At 42.5% G+C, this 14,482-nt stretch overlaps 1 protein-coding gene across 2 annotated transcripts in view; it reads right to left on the bottom strand.

The window, feature by feature from the left end:
* The window catches only part of MRPL22 (mitochondrial ribosomal protein L22), a 36,009-nt gene that overhangs the window by 13,605 nt on the left and 7,922 nt on the right, over positions 1-14,482 (bottom strand). The window lies entirely within an intron of this gene.

Here is a 14,482-nt window from a genome sequence, read left to right as displayed (position 1 = left end):
GCAGAAAATACAGAGACAGGGAAACCTGTTAAACAACACAAAGGGGATGCACTCAGCAAAATCCAAGCTGTACAAAACTCTACAAGACGAACAGCCCGTTTTCTTCAACAAATAAATTACAAGGAGAAAAAAAAAGAGCTGAATAAAGAAACTACAGATTACGAGAATTAAGAAAAAAGTCAGTTAATGGGTGGACTTTAAAAAAAATTTTTATTCAATGTATTTAAACTAAAAAACAAACAAAACAAACAAAAAACCCCAATTCACCCATTTCTCTCACCCTCAACCCGCTGCCTCTTGCAATCACCAATCTGTTCTCGGTACCTATGAGGCAGGTTTGGTTTTTGTTTTGTTTTGATTTTTAGATTCCACATATAAGAAATATCAAATGCTATTAGTCTTTCTCTGCCTGACTTATTTCACTTAACATAATACCCTCAAGGTCCATCCTTATTGTGACAAATGGCAAGATTTCATTCTTTTTTACAGCTGATTAATATTCCTCTATGTTTGCGTGTGGTGAGTGTGTGTGTTTATATATTTACATATATCACAATTTCTTTAACTACTCATCCACTGATGGAAACTTAGGTTGTTTCCATACCTTGGCTACTGTAATGTAGCAAAGGACGTGAGTGTGTATATATCTTTCCAAATTAGTGTTTTTGTTCTATTCAGAAGTGGAATTGCTAGATCACACGGTAGTTCATTTTTAGTTTTTTGAGGAACCTCCATACTGTTTTCCACAGTGGCTGCACCAATTTACATTCCCACCAACAGTGCACAACAGTCCCTTTTCTGCACATCCCTGCCAACACTTCTTCTTTCCTATTTTTTTGATAATAGCCATTCTAACAGGTGTGCGGTGGTATCTCATTGTGGTCTGGATTTGCATTTCTCTGATGATTAATGATATGGACTATCTTTTCATGTACCTATTGGTCAATGGCATGTCTTCTTGGCAAAATAGCTATTCAGATCATCTCATTTTTTAATTTGATTGGGGTTTTTTTTACTATTTAGTTGTCTAAGTTTGTTGTATATTTTGGACATTAGCCCTTTATCAGATATATGACTTACAATTATTTTCTCCCATTCAGTAGGGGGCCTTTTCATTTTGTTGATGGTTTCCTGTGCTATGCAGAAGATTTTTAGTTTAATTAGGTCCTACTTGTTTACTTTTACTTTTGCTTTTGGTATCAGATTCAAAAAATCATTGCCAAGACCTATGTCAAAGAGCTTACTGCCTGCTTTCTTCTAGGAGTTTTATGGTTTCAGGTCTTACATTCAAGTCTTTAACCTATTTTGAGTTAATTTTGGAGTATGGAGTAGGATAGGATCAAATTTCATTCTCTGGCATGTGGCTGTCCAATTTTCCAAATACCATCTGTTAAAGAGACTGCCCTTTCCCCAACATGTATTCTTGCTCTACTGTCATAAGTTAATTGACAACATGTGTGAGGGATTATTTCTGGGCTCTATATTCTGTCCCATTGATCTATGTGTCTGTTTTTATACCAATATCATACTGTTTTAATTACTATACCTTTGTAATCTAGTTTGAAATCAGGTAGCATGATGCCTCCAGCTTTGTTTTTCTTTAAGATTGCTTTGGCGGGGCTTCCCTGGTGGCGCAGTGGTTGAGAGTCCGCCTGCAGGTGCAGGGGACACGGGTTCGTGCCCCGGTCTGGGAAGATCCCACATGCCACAGAGCAGTTGGGCCCGTGAGCCACGGCCACTGGGCCTGCGCATCCAGAGCCTGTGCTCCGCAACGGGAGAGGCCACAACAGTGAGAGGCCCATGTAACACACACACACACACACACACAAAAGATTGCTTTGGCTATTGGGGTCTTTGGAGGTTCCACACAACTTTTAAGCCTGTTTGTTCAGGCTTCTCTGGTGGCACAGTGGTTATGAATCCGCCTGCTAGTGCAGGGGACATGGGTTCAAGCCCTGGTCTGGTAAGATCCCACATGCTGCAGGGCAACTAAGCCTGTGTGCCACAACTACTGAGCCGGTGTGCAACAACTACTGAAGCCCGTGCGTCTAGAGCCAGTGCTCTGCAACAAGCCACTGTAATGAGAAGCCCGTGCACTGCAATGAAGACCCAACGCAGCCAATAAATAAATAAATAAAAATTTAAAAAAACCAAACAAAACACTGTTTGTTCCATTTCTGTGAGAAATGCCATTGAAATTTTGATAGGAACTGCACTGAATCTGTAGACTGCTTTGAGTGGTATGGTCATTTTAACAATACTAATTCTTCCAATCCATGAACACAAAATATCTTTGCATTTATTTCTATCTTCTTCAATTTCTTTCATTAATGTCTTATAGTTTTTAATATACAAGTCTTTCATCTCCTTGGTTAAATTTATTTCTAGGTATTCTATTCTTTTTAATGCAATTGTAAATGGGTTGTTTGATTAATTTATCTTTCTGATAGTTCATTATTAGTATAAAGAAACAAAAGATTTTTGTTTGATTTTGTATCTTGCAACTTTACTGAATTTGTTTATTAGTTTTAATAGTTGTTTGGAGTCTTTAGGGTTTTCTTATCACGTCATCTGTAAATAGTCATAGTTTTACTTCTTCCTTTCCAATCTGGATACCTTTTATCTGTTTTTCTTGTCTAATTTCTGCAGCTAGAACTTCCAATACCATGTTGAATAAAAGTGGCGAGAGTGTACATCGTCGACCTTAGAGGAAACGGTTTCAGCCTTTTACCATTGAGTACAATGTTAGCTGTGGACTTGTCATATATGGCCTTTATTATGTTGAGGTATGTTCATTCAATACCTGCTTTGTTGAGAGTTTTTATCAAAAATGGATGTTGAGGGCTTCCCTGGTGGCGCAGTGGTTGAGAGTCCGCCTGCCGATGCAGGGGACACGGGTTCATGCCCCAGTCTGGGAAGATCCCACATGCCGCGGAGCGGCTGGGCCCGTGAGCCATGGCCGCTGAGCCTGCGCGTCCGGAGCCTGTCCTCCGCGACGGGAGAGGCCACAACAGTGAGAGGCCCGCGTAACGCATAAAAAAAAAAAAAAAAAATGGATGTTGAATTTTGTCAAATGCTTTTCCTGCATGTCAATATTGAGACGATCATATGATTTTTATCCTTCATTGTGTTAACGTGGTGAATTGCACTGACTGGTTTGCAGATGTTGAACCATCCTTACATTTTTGGAATACAGCCCACTTGACCACGATGTATGATCCTTTTAATGTACTGGTGAATTCAGTTTGCTAAGAATTTGTTGAGGATTTTGCATACATGCTCATCGGGGATACTGCCTGTAACTTTTTGTATGTGGCACCCTTGTCTGGTTTTGGTATCAGGAAAATACTGGCCTCATAAAATATGTTTCGAAGAATTCTACCCTCTTCTATCTTTTGGGAGAGTTTGAGAAAGACTGATTTTAATTCTTTTAATGTTTGGTAGAATTCACCAGGGAAGCCATCTGGTCCTGGACTTTTGTTTGTTAGATGGCTTTTGATTATTCATTCAATCTCCTTGCTAGTAATCAGTCTGCTCAGATTTTCTATTTCATCATGATTCAGTCTTAGTAGTTTATATGTTTCTAGGAATTTCTCCATTTCTTCTAGGTTGTCCAATCTGTTGGCGTATAATTATTCATAGTAGTCTCTTAAGATCCTTTGTATTTCTGTGGTATCACTGTCACACTACTCTTTCATTTTTGATTTTATTTATTAGAGTCCTCTCTCTTTTTTCTTGTTGAGTCTAGCTAAAGGTTTGTCAGGTTTGGGGTTTCTTTTCTTTTTTTAATCTTTTCAAAGAATCAGTTCTTAGTTTTATTGATCTTTTCTTTTTTTTTGATCTTTTCTATTGTGTTTTTAGTCTCTAGTTCATTTATTTCTGCTCTAACCTTTTTATTTCCTTCCTTCTACTAACCTTGGACTTCATTTCTTCTTCTAGTTCCTTGAGGTGTAGAGTTAGGCTGTTTCTTCAGACTTTTCTTATTTCTTGAGGTAGACATTTATTGCTGTGAACTTCCCTCTTAGAACTGCTTTTGCTACACTGCATAAATTCTGCTATGTTACATTTCCATTTTCATTTTCCTCAAGGTATTTATTTCTTCTTTGAACCAGTGGTTATTCAGTAGCATATTGTTTAATCTCCTGAACTCACATCCTCCTACAGACACACTGAGTCTACAGCTACATGTGGAACAACTTCCTTTTAAAAAAAACTAAAGGCTGGCTGGGTGACAACTACATATCAGGCAAACAAGAAGAAAACGACATTAAAGCAGGTAGGAAAGGGCGGCTCACAATCTTGTTATAAACCCCACCCCCAGTATGGCAACCCATACCTGGGAGGGAACTCAAAACCCAGAGCTTCTCCCTGAGAAACAAAGGGTTCAAACCCCACATCAGGAACTGCAACTTTTAAGACACGCACTTCAGATGAACCCCCAAAACACCTAATTTTGAAAACCAATTGAGCTCATGGCCTGAGACCCACAAGATGGAGACAATCAGAGAAACACCTCTTAAAGAGTCACGCTCAGAAACTCACCTGCCCCAATGCCCAGCTCAGAGGCAGCTGATTGCACCCATACGTAAAGTAAAGGAGGCTCACCTGCTTACAGTAAAACCTCAGGCTAAGGGGACTTCCCTGGTGGCACAGTGGGTAAGACTCCACGCTCCCAATGCAAAGGGCCTGGGTTCGATACCTGCTCAGGGAACTAGATCCCACATGCGTGCCGCAACTAAGAGTTAACATGCCACAACTAATGAACCCGTGTGCCACAACTAAGGAGCTGGCAAGCTGCAACTAAGGAGCCCTGGAGCTGCAATTAAGGAGCCCACCAGCCACAACTAAGGAGCCCATGTGCTGCAACTAAGGAGCTGGTGAGCCACAACTAAGGAGCCCACAAGGAGCAACTAAAGAGCCCACCTGCCACAACTAAGACCCTGTGCAACCAAATAAATAAATAAATATTAAAAAAAAAAAAAAAACCTCAGCCTGGGGACTTCCCTGGGAGTCCAGTGGTTAGGACTCCACACTCTCACTGCTGAGGGCCCAGGTTCAATCCCTGGTCGGGGAACTAAGATCCCACAAGCCATGTGGCATGGCCCAAAGCAAACAAACAAACAAACAAACAAAAAACACCTCAGCCTGTGGATCAGGCATCCAATTTTACATACACATTTAGGAGCCCGCTGGAACACTCACTGTACGGGGATGGAGACTAGTGGGTGCCATCTTTGCCCTCTCGCTTTGCTGTGTCCCCTACATTGGCAGGCAGATTCTTTTTTTTTTTTTGCGTTACGCGGGCCTCTCACTGCTGTGGCCTCTCCCGTTGCGGAGCACAGGCTCCGGACGCGCAGGCCCAGCGGCCATGGCTCACGGGCCCAGCCGCTCCGTGGCATGTGGGATCCTCCCGGACCGGGGCACGAACCCGTGTCCCCTGCATCGGCAGGCAGACTCCCAACCACTGCGCCACCAGGGAAGCCCCGGCAGGCAGATTCTTAACCACTGCACCACCAGGGAAGAAGTCCCTAGGCGATAACTCTTTATTGCCTGGCTCTGGAGGTCAGGGGAGTTTGCGCTCTTGGTCACATGGGACTGTAATAATAGGTGTCACACAGAAAGGAGTTTATAACCCTGTTTGGCACCGTGATTTTTATGACTGCTGCTAGGGGACACTTCTACATTGCCTGACTCTGGTGACCAGCAGGGCTTATGCTTGTGGGCCCCCCAGGACTGTAACCAACAGAGAAAGAGTTCCTAAACAGCTGTCACCCCCAGGGCACAGCAAGAGGCAATAGACCTCTGAGGTCTGTCTTTCTGTGAAGGAGGCCTATCAGCTAATCATGACGACTGTGGCCTGGGGGCAGGCTTCTAATTAAACAACATATGGAAGGGCTGCCTGTAATCCTGGGCTGGTGCAGTTTCTGCGGCTGACATCCAGAGGATGCCCATCACCTGGCCCTGATGGCCAGAGGGGCTTGTGTTCTGGGGTCTCATGGGACTGTGGCAATTGGGGAGGGATGGTTCTTGGCAGGCTACTATCCTCAGGAGACTGTGCAGACAGCAGACCAAGGCACACTCCCCATTCTTTCTGTGAAGGAGGCCACTCTGCCTGTCCTGGAGCTTTCGACTGAGTGGCAGGCCTCAAGTCTGGCACACGTTTGCTGGCCTATGGAGCTGCTCTCAACAATGCAGGCTGGAGACACCATCTTGGTGCTCTTTCTCTGCCTTGCTCCAGCTCACCAGTATCTCCCAAAAAAGAAGCTTATACATTCATCTGGACAGTGTATCCTGATTTTTGCAACTGCTGCCCAGGGGACAGATCATGTGGCTCTGGGGGCCAGCAGGGCTTACATTTGTGGCCCCCCAGAACTGAATATATCTGCATACTTATAAAGCTGCTGCCTGAGGGTCTAGCTTCCAGTCCGACTGAATCTAGGTGCTGAAATCCTCCTCTTTGGGACACTGTCTATTCTTGGCACATCCTCAACTACTGGGAGCTACTAGTAACATAACAGGATGCTTGGACAAGCACAAAAGTTTGAGAGATGACCGAAAGTTGGGGCAGGGCTGAATAAAAAGTTTTCTCTCTTACATGAGGCCACTCCTTCAAGACTGGGAGAAGTGGTTGTTTCTTCTACTGTATAGAAACCAACACAGAGAGTCAAGCAAAATAAAGGAACAGAGGAATATGTTCCAAGTCAGTTAACAAGATAAAACCTCAGAAAAATATCTTAATGAAACAGAGATAAGTAATTTACCTGATAAAGAGTTCAAAGTCATGGTCATAAAGATGCTCACCGAACTGGGAAGACAAATGGATGAACACCGCGAAATCTTCAACAAAGAGATGAAAAATATAAGAAAATACCAAACGGAAGTCACAGAGCTTAAGAATATAATAACTGAACTGAAAAATACACTAGAAGTGTTCAACAGCAGACTGGATAAAGTAGAAGAAAGAATCCGTCAACTTGAAGAAAAGGCAGTGGAACTCACCCAAGCAGAGCAGCAAAAAGAAAAAGAATGAAAAAATTTGACTATAGCTTAAGAGACTTATGGGGCAATATCACACAGACTAACGTTTGCATTATAGGGCTTCCAGAAAGAGAAAGAAAAGGGCAGAAATCTTACTTGAAGAAATAATGGCTGGGGAATTCCCTGGCGGTCCAGTGGTTGGGACTCCAGGCTACTACTGCCAAGGGCCAGACTTTGATCCCTGGTCAGGGAACTAAGATCGCTCATGGCCAAAATAAATAAATAAGTAAATAAATAAATTACTATCCCTCTACTCTACCATAAAAACTCCTCTTAAGAATGGACTTGGGCTTCCCTGGTGGCGCAGCGGTTGAAAGTCCGCCTGCCGATGCGGGGGACACGGGTTCGTGCCCCGGTCTGGGAAGATTCCACATGCCGCGGAGCGGCTGGGCCCGTGAGCCATGGCCGCTGAGCCTGCGCTCCGCAACGGGAGAGGCCACAACAGTGAGAGGCCCGCGAACCGCAAAAAAAAAAAAAAAAAAAAAAAAAGAAGAATGGACTTGAGGACATGGGGTGGGAGGGGGAAGCTGGAATGAAGTGAGAGTACCATGGACATATATACACTACCAAATGTAAAACAGCTAGTGGGAAGCAGCAGCAAAGCACAGTGAGATCAGCTCAGTGCTCTGCGATGACCTAGAGGGGTGGGATAGGGAGGGTGGGAGGCAGGCTCAAGAGGGAGGGGATATGGGGACATGTGTAAGCATATGGCTGACTCACTTTGGTGTACAACAGAAACACAGTATTGTGAAGCAATTATACTCTAATAAAGACCTATTTTTAAAAAACCAACAAATTCCTCTTAAAAAAAAAGAGAAAAAGAAATAATGGCCAAAAACTTCCCTAACTTGGGGAAGGAAACAGACGTTCAGATCTAGGAAGCCCAGAAAGTTCCAAGTAAGATGAACCCAAAGAGACCCACATCAAGACATATTATAATTAAAATGTCAAAAGTTAGACAAAGAATATTAAAAGCAGCAAAAAAAACCAAACAGAAAGTCTTGTTACATACAAGGGAACCCCCATAAGCCTATCCACAGATTTTTCAGCACAAATTTTGCAGGCCAGAAGGGAGGGGCATAAAACATTCAAAGTGCTGAAAGAAAAAAAACTTCCAACCAAGAATACTCTACCTGGCAAAGTTATTCAGAATTGAAGGAGAAAGAGAGTCTTCCAGACAAGCAAAAGCTTAAAAGCGTTCCTCACAACTAAACTGATCTTACAAGAAATAAGAAATGTTAAAAAGACTTTTTTAAGTGTGGACTACTATAATCTTAAAAGTACAAAAGTTATTTAACCATTGAAAATTTGAACATTAACTGGGCATTTGATATTTTTTAATAAGATACATGGTGAAATATTTATGGATGAAATAATATACTATATGGGATTTGTTTCAAAATATGATAGGGAAGAGCAGGGGCTCTAGAGAAAACAAGAAAATAAGATAGGCCATGAGTTAATAATTGTTGGAGTTGGGTGATGGGTTCATGAGGGTTCGTCATATTGTCTACTTTTGTTTACATCTGGATATAGCCAAATAACAACAACTCTGGTGTTTCCCTACTGCTCAGAATACAGTCTAAACTCCTTAACAAGACACAGAAGGCCTTCCATAATCTAACACCAGCCTGGCCATCTCAGCTTATTCACCTTAAAGCCTAACGACACAAACATTCATTGTTCCCTGAACAAGCCACATTCTTTCATATCTTTACACTTTTGCTCATGCTGTTTTCTCCTCCCTTATTATCTCCTAAATGAAACGCTTGTCCTGTTTTAAGTCCCAGCTCAGGTGTCACCTCAATGTGAACCTGATCCCTTCTCCAAGAGAACCAATCCCCCCATTGCCTTAGTACTCTGTTCTTGCCAGCCGTACAGCAATGAGTTGTATTACTCCTGAACTGTAAGGTGGCTGCAGAAGAATGAGTTCCTGGATGTAAGAGGACAGAATTTTCTAATAAAACTATAAGCCAGGTGATGAGGGCAGAGACTACAGAGTCAACTAGACCTGGGTCTAAATCCTAACTCTAATACTAGAAGAATGGCCTTGGGGAATTCATATAACTTTCTAGACCTCAGTTTTCTCAACAGTAAATGGAGTAATAGTAATTACCTCATAGGCTTCTTTTTTTTTTGGCCACACCGCAAGGTATACGGTATCACAGTTCCCCAACCAGGGATAGAACCCACGCCCCTGCGGTAGAAGCACAGTCTTAACCACTGGACTACCAGGGAAGCCTCCCACACAGCCTTCTTAAGGAGCTCAAATGAGATACTTTAAGGAAAATACTTAACCTGACACATAATAGGGCTCAATAAATTTGAGATTATTACTTTTAGAATGAGAAGAATACCTACTTCATTCTGTTGGTGGTATATAAATAATTAACATAGAACACCCTACGAAGTCTAGCACAAGATAAACACTGGTAGCTAGTATTAACTTTAAATTAGGCCCTCTGAACAGTTCATGTCTCCTGTTCTCAAAAGAAATAAAGTCTAAACTGTCTGAATTGTGTAAACTTCATATTACACAATTTCAAACCTTCTTCTCATGTTTATAATCATGATCATTTGTTTCTATGAAGTTGTAATTCGTGGGTGCACTAAGTTTGTCAATTTCTTTATCGATGAGAAGAGGAATTGGCGTACTTCATCTCCAGGGTCTCTCCAAACCTTAATTCTTCTTTCATCTCATGGATGACAGCAGGATTACAGAAATATGAACACCCTGGCTTCTCTTTATCTCTTCAGTGAAATCACTACTATACTAAACAGTCTGAAAGACTGCTTGAGGGTGAGGCCCATGCCTTCTATATCCCCCATATCTAGCATAGTGTTTGATACTCCTCAAATCCTCAATACACATTCAGTGAATTAAATACAATGGCTAATAAATTAAACACATTATGAATCAATAATGACAAAGCTTTCCGAACGCCTACAATACTTTCAGGGTTCAAATGCTTCATAAAATGAATTATCAACCAAATACTAAACAACTGTAATCAAATCAAAGTAAAATATGATTACAAACGGGGTCTTTAATTCAGAAGTATACTAAATCAAAAAGTTTCATGCGCCCTCTCCTGGCCAACTATTGGAATAACACTAAGTTAAAGCAGGAAACGAAGAGCTCGAAAATAAAACTAATTCAAAATTTAAGGCTTTGTTTTTTTTTGCCGTGCCAATCGTCTTGCAGGATCTTAGCTCCCCGACCAGGGATTGAACCCAGGCCACGGCAGTGAAATCACTGAGTCCTAACCACTGGACCGCCCGGGAATTCCCAAAACTTAAGGCTTTTATGAGACCACTTTATGTAAGAAAGCCTGTGAAGAGTCACTAAAGAAAACAAATTCAAGAAAAGGAAGTTGGGGGACTTCCCTGGTGACACAGTGGTTAAGAATCCGCCTAACCCATCATCAAAAAAATCTACAAACAATAAATGCTGGAGAGGGTGTGGAGAAAAAGGAACCCTCTTGCACTGTTGGTGGGAATGTAAATTGATACAGCCACTAAACTAAAAATAGAACTGTCATACGACCCAGCAATCCCACTACTGGGCATATACCCTGAGAAAACCATAATTCAAAAAGAGTCATGTGGGCTTCCCTGGTGGTGCAGTGGTTGAGAGTCCACCTGCCGATGCAGGGGACACAGGTTCGTGCCCCGGTCCGGGAGGATCCCACATGCTGCAGAGTGGCTGGGCCCATGAGCCACGGCTGCTGAGCCTGAGCGTCCAGAGCGTGTGCTCCGCAACGGGAGAGGCCACAACAGTGAGAGGCCCGCATACCGCAAAAAAAAAAAAAAAAAAAAAGGTTCTGAAGAACCTAGGGGCAGGACAGGAATAAAGACGCAGACATAGAGAATGGACATGAGGACATGACGATGGGGAAGGGTAAGCTGGGACGAAGTGAGAGAGTGGCATGGACATATATACACTACCAAATGTAAAACAGATAGCTAGTGGGAAGCAGCCACATAGCACAGGGAGATCAGCTCGTTGCTTTGTGATCACCTAGAAGGGTGGGATAGGGAGGGTGGGAGGGAGACGCAAGAGGGAGGACATATGGGGATATATGTATATGTATAACTGATTCACTTTGTTATAAAGCAGAAACTAACACACCATTGTAAAGCAATTATACTCCAATAAAAATGTTAAAATAATTAATTACAAAAAAGAAGAATCTGCCTGCCAATGTAGGGGACACAAGTTCAAGCCCTGGTCCGGGAAGATCCCACATGTCATGGAGCCCGTGCACCACAACTACTAGAGAATGCGCTCTAGAGCCCGCGAGCCACAACTACTCAGCCCATGTGCCACAACTACTGAAGCCCACACACCTAGAGCCCATACTCCACAAGAGAAGCCACCGCAATGAGAAGCTTGCGCACCACAACGAAGAGTAGCCCCTGCTCACCACAACTAGAGAAAGCCGTGGGCAGCAATGAAGACCCAATGCGGCCATAAATAAATAAATAAATTTATAAAGAAAAGGAAGTTGGAATTAACAAATGATAGCATGGGTTATTGCTAGAATCCATTTCCTTCTGTAAAATTTCTTCCAACAAATATTAGATTTTAACTCTGCCTAGAGCTCTAGCTTACTGTTAGCATTCTAAAGAAGGAAAATAAATTAAAATCTTAAAAAACAAAAAAAACGAAAAACAAAAAAAAATCAAAAGGCAACCAGGATCAACTTTTATCATTTTGAAACTCAAATATCACTACTGGTATTTACTATACCCTTTCATTTACTAGGAAACCCAAATCCCTTTAGCTTCACTGCATCTCCGTAAACTGGGTGAAGGAAGGTAGGCATGAACTACCACTCCAGAGCGCTTGTACACGAAACACACACAGGTTCCCACAGTACGGTGAGATTGCCTGAGCTCAAGCAGAAAGTAAATGGTATGCTGGAACTAGCATATGAATTTCCCTTCTCTCATCATTCTGGTGTTTTCTATCTACCAATACTTGAGGATTAAGTTTAAGTACCACGTTTCAAATCCTGCCCATAGTCATTAGGCATTGAAGAGTAGCAGATACAATCCAAATTTTAGGATGAAGAGTTAACTCAGTTAAGACAGAATATCTGAAACTTTCTCAAGTCACAATTTGACAGAATACTTCCTCTTTGTTACTCAAAGTTTACTTTGAAATTTAGTACAAGGTATACTCAAGCCCCAAGTGAAGATGATACTGGCCTCAGAGTCAATCTTAAGAAACTCATGTTGGGCTTCCCTGGTGGCACAGTGGTTGAGAGTCTGCCTGCTGATGCACGGGACGCGGGTTTGTGCCCCGGTCCGGGAAGATCCCACATGCCGCGGAGCGGCTGGGCCCGTGAGCCATGGCCCCTGAGCCAGCGTGTCCGGAGCCTGTGCTCCACAACGGGAGAGGCCACAACAGTGAGAGGCCCACGTACCGCAATAAAAAAAAAAAAAAACTCATGTTATTAGATGCATCAAGGTAAAAAGTTCTTTGTTCCAAATTTACTTCAGATAACATTAATCCCACACTTGAGGCTGAATAAAAGAACATCCTCCCTCTTGCCTCCATTAAAATCTAAAATAAAAAGCTGAAGTGATATGTATATTCTCATAACTCAGTATAATTTTAGTACTTAGTGAAAGTCAAGGACAATCAAACAAGGAAACAAGAATTTAGCAAACAAAAAAGTGAAATCCCAGCAACTATGGACCATGGTAAGTTCAGAGTTTTTCGACCTCAGCATTACTGACATTTTAAGCAGGACACTCTTTGTTGTGAGGGCTCTCCTGTGCCTTTGTCATAAGGATGCTTAGTGGCATCCCTCACCTCTACCTACTAGATGCCAGCAGCACCCCCTGCCTTGTGACAATCTTGCAGCACCTCCAAATGTTGCCAAATGTCTCCTGGGGGGAGGTTAGAGACAAAACTGCTCCCAATTGGAAGTCACTATTAGCTAAAGCAGCATTAAAACAAACACAAAAACAAAATGACGGTGCTAGTTTTTGCAGACTAGGGAGCATGACCTCTCTGTTCCAAAAGGTTCCAGTTATCACGCCATACACATGTGGATGGTTAGTAAGTCAGATTTTCTCACTCTGTAAAGCAATAATGACTGAATGCCTAAATTTTACATTCTTATTCATAAGAATAAGCGGGCCCTTAAGGCTGCCTGGCATTCCTACTGTATTTCTCTAGTCCATTTACTCTCCTAGCCCCTGTAGACAAACTTCATACCTCTTCCTTGCTAGCTAAACCTCCCTTATCTCCTCCCTCATCCTCAGTCTCAGCTGAAAATTGTGCTTATTCCCTGAGAAAATTGAAAAATCAAAAGAGAACTTCCAGGGGACTTCCCTCAGTTAAGAATCTGAGCTCCCAATGCAGGGGGCCGGGGCTCAGTTCCTGGTCAGGGAACTAGATCCCACATGCATGTCACAACTAAGGAGCTGGCAAGCTGCTACTAAGGAGCCCGCGAGCTGCAACTAAGGAGCCTGCTGGCCGCAACTAAGAAGCAGGTGAGCCACAACTAAGAAGCCCGCCTGCCGCAACTAAGACCCAGCGCAACTAAATAAATTTAATTAATTGTTGCTTTTAAAAAAGAAGAAGAGAACTTCCACAAGCTCCCACCACCTAATCTATATACCCACCAGCATCCATACCCATACACACTTACTATCTTCACTTGTTACTATGAATGCAAGTCTATGCCCTAATCAGGACCAATCTCATCCCTTGCTCCCTAGATCCCATTTCTTCCCATCTACTCAAGGGCACTGCTTCAGCAATTCTTTCTTCCCCCTTTAAATCATCAATTTTTCTTCTTTATTGGAACACTACCATCAGCAAACAAATATACTCTAATATCTCCCAACTTAACTGTCCCCTGACCAACTCCCTCTAGCTACTACTGCAAAACTCCTTGACTGAGTTACCTAAACTCCCTGCCTCTAATTCCAGCCCTCCCATTCATCCTTAACCCTCTCCCATCATTCCATCAAAAGTGCTTTATCAAGGTCATGGAAGATATCTGTGTTGTAAAATCCAGTGGACAATTTTCAGTCCTCAGCTGAGAATGATCTAAGTATCCCTGGTAAAAGGGCTCTCTGACTACCCAACAATTCCAGAAAGCCCGGGCACAGCAACGAAGATCCAGTGCTGCCAAAAATAAATTCCTCACACCACCACTAAGCAACGTTCTGACACCAGCTGGGTGTCCTATAATTCAATTCAATTCTGACACTCTCTACCTAGGGACAGCATTACATTAAGGGCTCTGTCCCGCAAGACCACCCTCCACTTCTGATGCCAATTACAAGCTCAGGTTGTTACCTGTGCTTCTGACCAACTGGCTATAAATCAAGAGGTTCTCATGATGCCCTTCTTGGGTTTGATTAATTTGCTTCACCAGCTCACAAAATTCAAGAAACCCATTTACTCACTAGATTACTG

The sequence above is a fragment of the Phocoena phocoena genome, chromosome 3 (assembly GCF_963924675.1).
Source record: "Phocoena phocoena chromosome 3, mPhoPho1.1, whole genome shotgun sequence".
Lineage (NCBI taxonomy): Eukaryota > Metazoa > Chordata > Mammalia > Artiodactyla > Phocoenidae > Phocoena > Phocoena phocoena.
The sequence above is the reverse complement of the archived record's forward strand: the minus strand, read 5'-3'. Positions and strand labels throughout refer to the sequence as shown.